Source organism: Pieris rapae, chromosome 10 (assembly GCF_905147795.1).
Source record: "Pieris rapae chromosome 10, ilPieRapa1.1, whole genome shotgun sequence".
In the NCBI taxonomy this organism is placed as follows: Eukaryota; Metazoa; Arthropoda; class Insecta; order Lepidoptera; family Pieridae; genus Pieris; species Pieris rapae.
The window spans coordinates 10,700,227-10,712,305 of NC_059518.1; the positions used below are offsets into that span (position 1 = coordinate 10,700,227).

The 12,079-nt window shown below is 32.6% G+C and overlaps 1 protein-coding gene across 1 annotated transcript in view; it reads right to left on the reverse strand.

Moving 5' to 3' along the window:
* LOC110999276 (CUGBP Elav-like family member 1) overlaps positions 1 to 12,079 on the reverse strand; it is a 192,911-nt gene that overhangs the window by 154,974 nt on the left and 25,858 nt on the right. The gene's annotated exons all lie outside the window — the stretch shown is intronic.

The following is a 12,079-nucleotide window of genomic DNA, read 5'->3' on the forward strand; positions in this document are numbered from 1 at the left end:
GAAACTGTTGAATTGAAACAATTACGCTTTAAGTATAATATGACTATTAATTACTTTAGTATTAATAAAAAAATTACCATTAAAAGAGTGGCGGAGAGTGTATTACCAGTTGTTATCTTCCATTCTATGAGTTGAAAACTGGCAGTAAATGTAAAATTTGAAGCATTCAATGTATATTTCTTTTTTGACATTCATAAGTGTATATTCTGTTTCCTTTATGAATAAATGATTTTAATTTCATTTGATTATAGAAGAAATACGATTTATTCTAATATTTAAATTATTTTGCACCCACTTGTTGCAATCTAATCAATCAGTTGTAATCGCTGTTGTAGCTTCAGTCCCCCTTAAAATATTAGCATGAGATCCAATCGCATCTGCAATCCATCATGATCAAGATCTTATATTTGTTTCCTTTTTAATTTAGGTATAACAAGGTGAAATAGACTACACTCATAATAAATGTGACAGTTTGTGAAGTGTTTGGGAAAAAATAACGATCTTATATGTTTATGACATTCAGCATTTGTGTTTTCTAAAAATAGACCCAAAACATGTACCTAAAGTAAGACCTTGAAACAACCCAAATAAGGAAAACTCTTTCCTATTCCAGCGCATCTGTTCTCTATGCATATTCGATCGCCGACTAAATAAAGTCTCGTATTATTCAAAATAGACAAAAGAAAACAGAAGAGCTCAAATCTCCTGCGCTCATCCGCTGAAACCGCTCTACAGGTAAATATTTATTCCCCGGCCGGAAGGTTGGCCAATACAAAATACCGCGTAAAATAAAACTAAATAAAAAACCTTTACACGAATTTAGGCATAAAAACTTTAGTTACAAGTGTTAGAATCCATTGCACGGCTAAAGACTTGAATCGAATCACAAACGAATATTCGTTTGCCGATTTAGCTGGCCCTTTCACGAAATCTTGCAAAGGATTATAGGATTTAAGTGTGTGTTATTCCTATGTTAGCCTCTATGTACACTATACAAAAAAAACTCTGTAAAAATTACTAATGATGATAAAAAAATATAATTTTCTGAAAGCAAACAATAGACTAAACTGCTTACTAACTCGGTATTATAAATAATCAATAAATATAAAAGTATTAATAAGTAGGAAAACTTTAACTAAAGAAGATCCAATCAAACCATAGCTTATTTACATAGTTTAATATTATATTTTGCATTACAGTCATATTGTAAGAGTTGTAGAGCTTCAAGCAGAGCAGTGCGATTCATTTAGAGCCTGTTTCACAATACATGGATAAAGTACCAAATAGCTATGCAACACATAAATTATTCGAAAGATAAAATTCCGAATAAGATACTTCGCATATCATGACAAATAGCGCTATCTGACAGTTGTGTAACGCAAAAGTACTGTTTATCCTACCAATAAGTAATAAATAGCTTATTTGGAATTTATCCGGATATTGTGAAACAGACTTAAACTCGTAATTATACGGATAAAAAAATCGGAGAATAGAATCAAATGTTAAAAATTGTAATTATTCAATTAGCCTTTTAACTCACTTAGAACGGATAAGAAGGTTTTTACCATTTTTTGACGTTCATAATTAGTGTATCAATACGTCAAGACTGTTTTTACGTCATAACAAGTGCACCCGACTATCAGCTTTTCAAACGCAAATGAATTCTGATAGTATTCAATCGATAAGGACTGTGAATACAATACATATACATAATATATTGTATTCATAGTTATACTATATATATATACATAAACATTACTTTTCAACTTTATGCCGATGTGTGAATTACCTGCTAACTCAATCCAGAATACCAAGAGCTGGGTTGCGGTTGAGTCAATTCGATAACTGTAACTGTGTTCCAAGCGTCACAGCGACCGCTTTTCTTATAAAGGTGCCCGCCTCTGTTGTAGCGATTATTATATTGAATATATGAAATGGCAATAATATGGCAATAAAGCAGTCCACAAACTTAGCTTGACAGTTTTGCCAGTGTATAGGCAAGTTTTTTAAACATTGTACTTAGTACAAAATAATTACATGCAAGTCGTAATACATTGTAAATTCCTCTTTAATGCATCAAAGTCCTGCTTGAAATAAGAAAAATAAATTAATGTAGATAAAATGTATGATATTTCTTATATTGTCTATTATTTTTATTTCAATAATTAATTTTATCCGCTGTTACTATCGGAGAAGGTTAAAGAAAACCGCGGGCAAAGTTCACCAAGAGGTGTTTGTATTGAAATTGATTTATGGAAATTTCTCGACGAAGACGCTTCATGCAAGAGTCGCGGCCGCTTCTCAGATTGTTAGATTGAATCCGACATTTTTCATTTAATATCGAGTTTAAGAATCGCGAATCTAAAATAATATCCTTAGAAAATATATATGGGTCAGAAATTTCATAAAATCTAAACGCAAGAAGTTAAATAAACATTTTGATTATTTTGTAAATCAATTGTTTTGTTTATATTCTGAGACATGTTATTTGAAATTTGAATTTTTTTTAAATGTCGATTAACCGTTTGAATTATATGAGCCACATCTGCGCCCTTCACATATTTCACTCAAACTTACTCATATAACCTCACTGAAGTTCATTGCGTGCTAGGCTTTATAGGATCCATAATATATTTAACGCCCAACGAGAAAAACCAAAATAATATGCAATTATTGTTGAATGATTTTAGGGCCTTGGGCGTTGTTGCGATTTAAAAAATAAAAATATAAAACCACACCGCTTTAACAGGCACCATGATTTTATTTTATGAAATTATTTAATTGGCGATTTTGAAATAACTATTAGCTATATATTATATAGCTTCTAAAATGAATAAGTTAAATTGAAATTGAAATATTATTGACGTTTAAAGCTTCCGCAGTGTATATTACACAAGACGATATAAACGCCGAGTCCCATGTGCATTTCTCTTGCACGCGGACCGTACTAGCCATTTATGTTATTGCAAAGTTATTATTACATTGTGACAGCGCACAATTGATAGGAAGCGTTTTAAAATTTTTATTCTATTTTACCCCTGTAAAATGGCTTCGTAAAGTACCACATTTTGCTACCAAGCTTTGTATTACAAATTAAAGTTTTCTTACCTACATTTAAGCATTTGCCGGTTCCGGCTTATGTTTTCTTCGTTAATTAAACTATCCACCGAAAGGTTAACTTTACATGCGAGTTCCAGTTTGGCAACGATAATAGGTATTTGTCATTATATTTGTTTTGAACATTTATACAAATGGTTTGAGGTAGTTTGATTGCAAAACTATTTTTAAACTACTTAACAACAAGAAAACAAAGTTATAGCAATTTATTAAATTTAATATTCCCTGTACCGATACATTTCCAACCACAACGAAAATATTGGAGGTAAGGAAAATTTTCCTAATTCCATTAAGCTGTGAGAGTATCGGATCCACTCGACAATATACAGGAGTTCGCAATCGGCCGGACCAAGTTTATTATTAATAACCGCGCTCTTTACTTGGAAACACGAAACATCCATTCCCGTAAGATATAGCAAACACTCATCCTTTAAGATAACTTGAATTCAGGCCATTTCATTCGTTACAATGATAAAGAATCAACATGGCTATTCTTTTAGAAATAATTCCTTTTTCAAATATCCTTTATTATTATAATAATAATATTGAATTGCCGAATCTTGTACATTTACAAAACATTTTACTTAAACGCTCGTAATAACTAAATATTTTTCTCAAACAATTGAAAAACAGTTAATTAAAAATATATTTTACACTAGAGATTTTCACAAAGCATTGTTTCGTAAAATGAAAATATGAAACAGAGCATTCTGAAGCATTCCCGGCACTTGCACGTACACTAAATTTCCACGTACGCCGTTTGATTCCACGATAGAAGCCTAAGTATTTTCTAATTAAAAAGGAATTTTATATTACACGCATGGGTAGGTTTAAGTTTGAGAGTTTTTTACCTAAGTACATCATCCTTTATTGTTCGTTTCTTTCCTTAAGAAAATTGTATGAATTAACTAAAGTAGAGTAAATTAAACAATATCCTATATGTTTCCTATTTTTTTATTTACTAGTTGTAAATTGTTAATAAGAACAACTTTTTGTGTTTTGAACAAAACTGAAAATTTTAGTCAACAAGTCCAAAATCATGTAAAACAAACATCAAATGTTCGATGTAAATCTTATATGGCAACCTAACTGGACAGTTTCCAGAGTTGCCTGATTAAAAACCAAACTGGAATGAAAAAAACTTTAGCAACAAACTCGCTTGGTCGATGCTTTTTTCTTATTCGTAGAAATTTTTCGTTAATGGTCAATGTGTTTGAATAAACTTTGCGTTGAGACAAAATGTATGTTGGTTGATGAAAGGGATTTCAAAACTAAGGGAAACAAACTACAGAATGTTATTTTGAGGAATTAAATAAATAATCTACTTAGTCCAGCCTGTAGCGTTCTATTACAAATGAAAAAGTTAGTTTTGCAAAATTCTCAGTCTCTGCCCATCCAAAATCCCAGAAGCACCCAGCACGCTGACACTGGTCATACCCAAATTTGGTTGTGTATTATATTATGCTCAGTTTCTATAAAAATCTTAATTTAATTATATAGAACAAATTGTAGCAAGACCGTTTTTCAGCTGTTTTAATAATTCGTCACTACTGATGTAGTGCCCCGTGGCGTCAGTAATGAGAGTTATTCCTCGCTCGAACTTAGCTTACCATCACGCAACCGAGGAATAAAGAGAAGAAAGAACCCCTTATGTTGCTCTCGATTAACAGAGCTGGTAAATCAAGCCTTAACAATTTTTAAAGATTTTCGAATGTTTTACTATATTAATGTCTGGTATGTGACAGACAGTATTATACCTTTCTTTAAAAAAATAATGTATCGGACTTTACTTTTATTGAACATTATTGTGTTCCAAAAATATCAAGTAATATGCATGATTTGTTATATGCCCTTAGTTAATATTGTCTAAATAGTATAAAAGTGGATATTAGACAAACAATGGCTCTTCATCTCTTAGATCTTTAGCTACACAAACCACTTCGGGCACTTTATAATTAAATAAAAACATAAAAAGCATTAAGCTCCGATACCACTTTGACATGTTGAAGTGACCCGCCGTAAGTAAACAGGATTAGAGAGGAGTAACAGTTATGGTGCATGAGAAAATAAAATAACAATTGTAAAGATGGAAATTTGATTTCTCTACTTGGTTAATCATGAAGTAAAAGTTATGTTTCGAGACCACTAGTCGAGAGAGTTCCACTTTTGTTTTTATATATTATTAATCTAACCAATTATATTAAGCATTATTGCTTACTATACCAATCATTACACTCGAGATCTTCGCACCTTACGTGGACCATTGAGGATGTAGCAAATTCAAAGCCATAGAGTTGAATAAGCTGGTTGACGTTAATTAAACAAATTAATTACGATTCAGTGCAAATCTCGCGACAAATCCCGAGTTTGAAAGAGAAGCGGACGTCGACGTGTGTAATTTACTAATGCATGTTGCGAGCAAGCCACGCCACCAAATGAAACCTGCGGTGTGGCGACATTCACAGAGGAAGCGACTTTGAGAAATAAGATTCGTTAATATTATTTTTATTATAATAACAATTATAAACCTCTTTCGAAAAATCATTTTCAATTAAAATATCTTCAAACTATTATTTAAAGATTAAATAAGTAGGCAGTCAACAATAAATTGAGAAAATAACGCCTATGTACATGTCCGCAGTCTAATTGAGTTGGCACCCCGCGCTGTGTACTGTTGCATCATATTTGCAGCTTTCATTACAGTTATTAAAACTGTTACAAAGATCACATCAATATTAATAACGAAGAACAGAATATACCCTACCTGTTTTATGTATTAACTACTACATATTTTATACTAAAACACATTTTTTTACTCAATGGTATATTGAAGAAATGTATTTTAAAGGCATTGTTGCTGTGTTTGATATTTGAGTTTGATATTTTGCGACAGTTGACTTCATGTTTCATATCACGATAATATGATATTATGGTTTTAGCTTCATTGTTGCATTAGTAATAAGTATTCTAGTGCATTAATTACGTTACTATCCATTAATTTAATATCGAAATATACACGCTTATTATTACAATGTAGTTTTATTTAACATAAAGTTGATTACACCATTAAGTTTATACTAAGCGTCTCAACATTTGTTTTTAACATTTCCTAAAATTAAATTTTTAATGCAATATTGGACTGTACGTTTCAATTCAAATAGGGTTGAGATATACTAAAACTCGTCATCGTACAACCTATTTGAACTATAATATTTCACCAAATATCTTATATTAAAAACATTACATAAAACATTTGAGGTCAGATATTTTTAGAAACTCAGACTTCATTTTACTAGTAAACTTTAGTGTAAGTAAGTAGTAATTTAGTGATTTATTAATTTAATTCGTTTATTTTAAGCTGAATATCTGATAAATTTGGTATCGGTATTGGATCGGTATAAGATAAAATGATGAGTATATCAATTACCTCAATTATACTAATTTTAACTTTTATATTAAATTACCTGTGATCAATTAAATAAACAGTGAAATAAAGTGTGTGCAGTAAGAGGTGCTAATCAAGAATTTATTTTGATCAATTGAGAATAATATCACGTTTAATAACTATTATATCTAAATAATGGTTTTCTACACAGAAGTACGTAATCAAATGCACAACCTTTACATCCAGCCCGAGGCCTCAGAACTCCCACATTCAGTGTCATACCTAACAGTGTTAATAGCATCCAATGTAATTGAAAATTGACCCGCCCCGAGCATTTGGAAAACGTGATTTAATATCAGATAAGTGAAAACAGAAGGTCGATATTACGTGCGAAAAGCTACCTCGCTCACAACAAAGCTTTGGAAATTGGAAGGGATAATTAAAACTATGCTCTCAAGTTGTATGGAGCTATAACAAACCTTTGCTGATTAGTGTCGAAATGATAGTACCTTTGCTTGAAATGATCTTTATAGGCTCGCACACTAAAAATCAACAGGAAACGTAAATGACATGAAAATACCTTAGAAAATTCAGAATCGAGATAGAAATTGAAAATTTTTATATACAATATGTAGATAGAGGCGTTAAATAAACAAGGAAACTAAACGAACCCCTTCACCAAATCATTACAATAGCATCTTGCCTAGGACAAGGCGACAAGTTCGCCTATGATGAGTAGGATAATCGGGTACTTTACAAACATTATAATATATATTATACATCAGGCATGCTTTAATCTCTCCACAAAACTTCTTTAACAAATTTAATAAAGAATTTACTAAATATATACAAAACAATTTTTATTAGAAATTATCAATTTCAACTCCATGTTATATTATACAATATATATACGGGTGTGTACATATTGAAAAACAAGGAAACATAATTAGTATTTTTTTATGAAATTCAGCGGAATTTTATAACTTACAGTTCGAGACAGTAGACGGCATAAATATGGAAACAGATGTAGGCTAATCAATAATCATGATATCATATTGGTATTTGTCAACTTATAACGGATATAAAAATATATAATAAGCCATTTAATCAATTATTTTATCACAGATATATCCAGCACTACAACTTCAAAATCTCGGTCTCACATAACTGTTTAATGATAGCGTTTTCTTTAAAATATATTTTATTATTATACTTCATACTGAGCATTTCCACGAAGCTTTCTACCCTGAAGCAACTTTATAAAGCTTATACTTAAAAGCTCTATTCTATTAATTTCAAAAGTATATTTTTCTATTAATGTTTCATCAGATTCTTATTGTTAAATAATGATGAATAAAAATGCATGCTATATACGTAGCTTATATACTAGTCATGAAACGACTCCCTCAACACGACGGACGCACAGACTGCCCTTCGTGTGTTCGGGGAGGCATCTCTGCGCTCTATAACTAAAAAAATTATGCAGTTATGATATATATAATAACTATAACTAATCTCTCTATCTCTGGTTCCACGTTGACTGTGATGACCAACCGCGTTTTTACGCGTCCATGTATGCATCCTGTAGACATGACGACGAAACTGACCGACTTATCAAGATATCCAAATGGCTACAGATTCCCTGGTCGAAAAAGTTCCGACCGCTGAAATCGGGAAACATTGCGTAGCGACGTTATGACTTTGCTCTGAAACGACCAATCATGTGGGAAGATCCTTTCATAATCTTGCTTTAGAATATGTACAACTTGGACTCAAATGTTTCTTGCGATTTTGCGAATAGCAGATATAGACCATTGTTGGCACTTTCTTTGGAATATTCGGATCATTGCATCGTCCGCAGCACGGATAATTGTTCTGTGGAGTTGGCTCCGATAAGTGTCGGAACAAAAATTTGTTTTACTACAGGAAAAGTGACAGAGGTTGACCTAATCGACCCTAAAAACACCCTTTGTCGCTACTTCTACGCTTGGTGTGCTCAGAAAGGCATGACAGTTCATCACACCGGCCTTGTAATTCTATAGAGAGATGAAGTACTGTTCTCACCTCTGAGCGGAAGCTCTCCAGCACCGAGCGATTAAAATCGTCGATAACCAGTCACTTACAGAGCGGCCTGATGCCTCGGCGTTGCGTAGAGATTTGAGGTCTCTATGCGTCTTTTACCGCACTTGCCATGGAGAGTTTGCTGAGAAGTTATTCATATTGATAATAATGAGTTTTATCATCGGACGTCAAGGAAAAATACAAAATACCATCCGTATCACCTCGATGTCCGTCGTTCCACAACTTTCTGTATTTTTCGTGCACCGCTAATATGTGTAATTTTCCAACTGAAGTATTTCCAAAACAATTCAACCTCGACGATCCTTCGAGAAAAGAGGGTATGTATTTTTAAGAGTTTGGCAACCCACTTGCTTTGGAAATGTAAGTGTTCACGGGGGGCGGAACCACTTAACATCAGATGAGCCAGCCCGTGTGTATAAAAAAATATTTAAAAATGCATTAAATTAGTTAAAGAGCAGTATTGGCCTTGTGGTTCCAGCGAGCAACTCTCCCACCTGAGGTTGTAGGTTCAATCCACGGCTGTGCACCAATGGACTTTCTTTCTATGTGCGCATTTAACATATGCTCGAACGGTGAAGAAAAACATCGTGAGGAAACCGACATGTCTTAGACCCAAAAAGTCGACGACGTGTGTCACTCACTGCAGGCTGATCACCTACTTGCCTATTAGATTAAAAAATTGATCATGATAGAGATTCAAAAATCTGAGGCCAAGACCTAAAGAGGTTGTAGTGCCACTGATTTATTTATTTTTTATTGTAATAGTTAAGTTTCATTCCTTTGGGTTCAAAACAAAGATAAAACATAAAAGAAAGTGAAGTGTTGATTGTAGACTACAAATTTTATTGGCATCCGACGATAGCAGTTAACCGGCTAATCACAAGAGGTAACACTAAGCCGTCCGGCTAAGATTGGTTATCGATCCAGAGGAAAGATTGCACTTATTTTTAATCGTATTAAAATTACTAGTATATTCCAATAATGATTTACTTATGGTTCCAATTATAAATTTAAACGTATTTAAAATATTAGTTTTCGTTTCGGTTGATTAAAACGTCAGAAACTCATCTTTTTATTCTAACATTTTGTACGTTGTATGATTATCTAAGGATTAAAACTAGTGTAAACTACATTACTAGGCTTATAAGCAGTAGATGCCGTTAAATCTACTGCTTTGCGTTGTGGTAACGACTTGTAGTCTAGGACAATAGATGGAGCGATAATTTTTACAACATTAAATCTGAATCTGCCGAGCTGTTAATTTTTTCTGAACCTGAAAATTAAACTTTTTGATTTTTTTTTAAATCTGAAAACTCAGTGATGATGGCTTAATGTTAGTGATGTTTGCTCATTACAATATAGAACTGCTACGGGACGCTACCAGTCTACGGCGTAGCCGTTTGTAGAAATACGTAGTATTTAGAGCAGTAGTCAGTATTATACATACTACGTATTTCTACACGATATTAATTTTCATATTGAACTTCAAAATCATTTATTCATTTAGGCAACAAAATGTACACTTAAAAAATTCAATAAAGAAATACATGCTTCTAATTTTATTTACAGCCAGTTCTCAAATCAAAGGCGTAGAATGGACTGACAATACTCTCCGTCAGTCTTTTTAATCGTCAAATTAATGCTCGCCAGTTTTACAAAATATTTGCAACGAGTTGCAATCATTTCACCATGTTTCACTTACCATACTTAAGTAATTATTAATGATAAAAAATAAAAACAAAGTTTTGTCCTCTATCAGCGTAGTAGCCATGGTGAAATAGAGCACACACACTCACTGGGATTCATGTAAATTTATAAGTAAGAACATGAGATTATATTATTATCGCTGTAGGCTTATAATTTAAGCCACAAAATTAAGGCCACCGATCACATCTAAGAATAGCACAAACAGCCCAGTTCCATCGCCTCAGCGGGTCTTCGGCCAGTCGTGAAACCCGTGTGTGGTGGGTCTCATGCATCATTGGCTGAGACAGTCGGGCGTGCGTAAACGCATGGCTGCTTATAGTGCAGGGTTTGTGTGGCGTTGTGTTAGATTAGCCCGAGCCAATGACGTCCGTAATAGTTTTAAAATTAGAAATAGAATTAATAGTATAAGTTATATGTTCATAAGATTTTTTGAAATATCTGTAAATTTTAAATGATCTGAGAGTTTATTGTCCCTTAAAACAATGATGGGTACCTGGTACGTAATTTCATTGGAACAAATCAGTGCGTACTGTTTTTTCTAGGTAGCAAATATATAAAAGGTATTTTTTATGTTATTAAAATATTTAGAAACATCACGCGAGTACGTTTAATTGAATGAGGATATACTTCGAGTGCAGTACATAATCCATAATACATCTGTTACTCTCAGAGATCATATATCCGACAATATCATCTCGTGAGTCGACGTACCATGAAATACGTCTTGAATGACTCGGCACAAGGTACCTATATCAAAGATTAAGACAATGTTTCACACCAAAAGATAAGCTGTTAAGTGGATAGTCATTTTTTTATTAGGTAATTTATCTCGACATCATTTACATTTACTTTTTAAGAGACATAAATAATTTCTAAATAAAAAAGATTTCTTGATCAAATGACTCCCAAACTTATATCTTTTAAGAAATAATGGAATAATCAAGACTAGGCAGAGGTTAATTGTAATGACAATTACAATGGGTACGTAATCTGCAATAACTTTAAAAGCATGTCAGTTGGTGAACACTGGTAAACATTCCTAATAACTTGGGCCGGTACAAGCTAAACTCTCCCGAGTAATATTTTACCCCACCAACCAAATCATGAAACTTCTCTTACAGTGATTTGATGATATTGCACTTTGACGTATACGGCTATCGGTACGAGGGGAAAAATGAAACAAGATGGATGATACTTTTCTGTTTTACCTATATAGTTGTATGGGTTTTGCTTGTGTTCAAAGTATATGTTAGGTTTTCATAAGTAAGTAAGAAATGTATTTGCAATAATTTTTTATTTTCCAAGAAATCAATTAAAACTATATTTATTTTTAATTATTAGTAAATATATTTTTAATATATGTATAGGGAAAGTAAACTGCCGTGTGTGTTACGATCTTCCTTTCAAAACAGAAGCATACGTAATAAAATGAAGTGTAGTCCACAAGTCTTTGTAAACTTTAATCCCATTTCAGTGCATTCCTTTGATGTTCCGCGGCATATTATTTTTCTTTTCCTAACAACTCATAAAACCACTATAAAGCAGCGAGTGTTCATACACTATCTTCAAGACTCGTCAAGTCTCGACATCACATCTTTAATATCACAACGCGAGTGCTTTTAGCATTATTCAAGAGGTTTTTATTACTTTTTTCTTTATCGTTATTTTTGCAAGTACGCTTTTTGTTTTCTGCGAATTATAAGATCTGCTCTTTTATTCACTATATTATTTTCGTACGACAAATCGTATTTGAAATGTTCAATGTGAACAATATTGAAGTATCCAAGG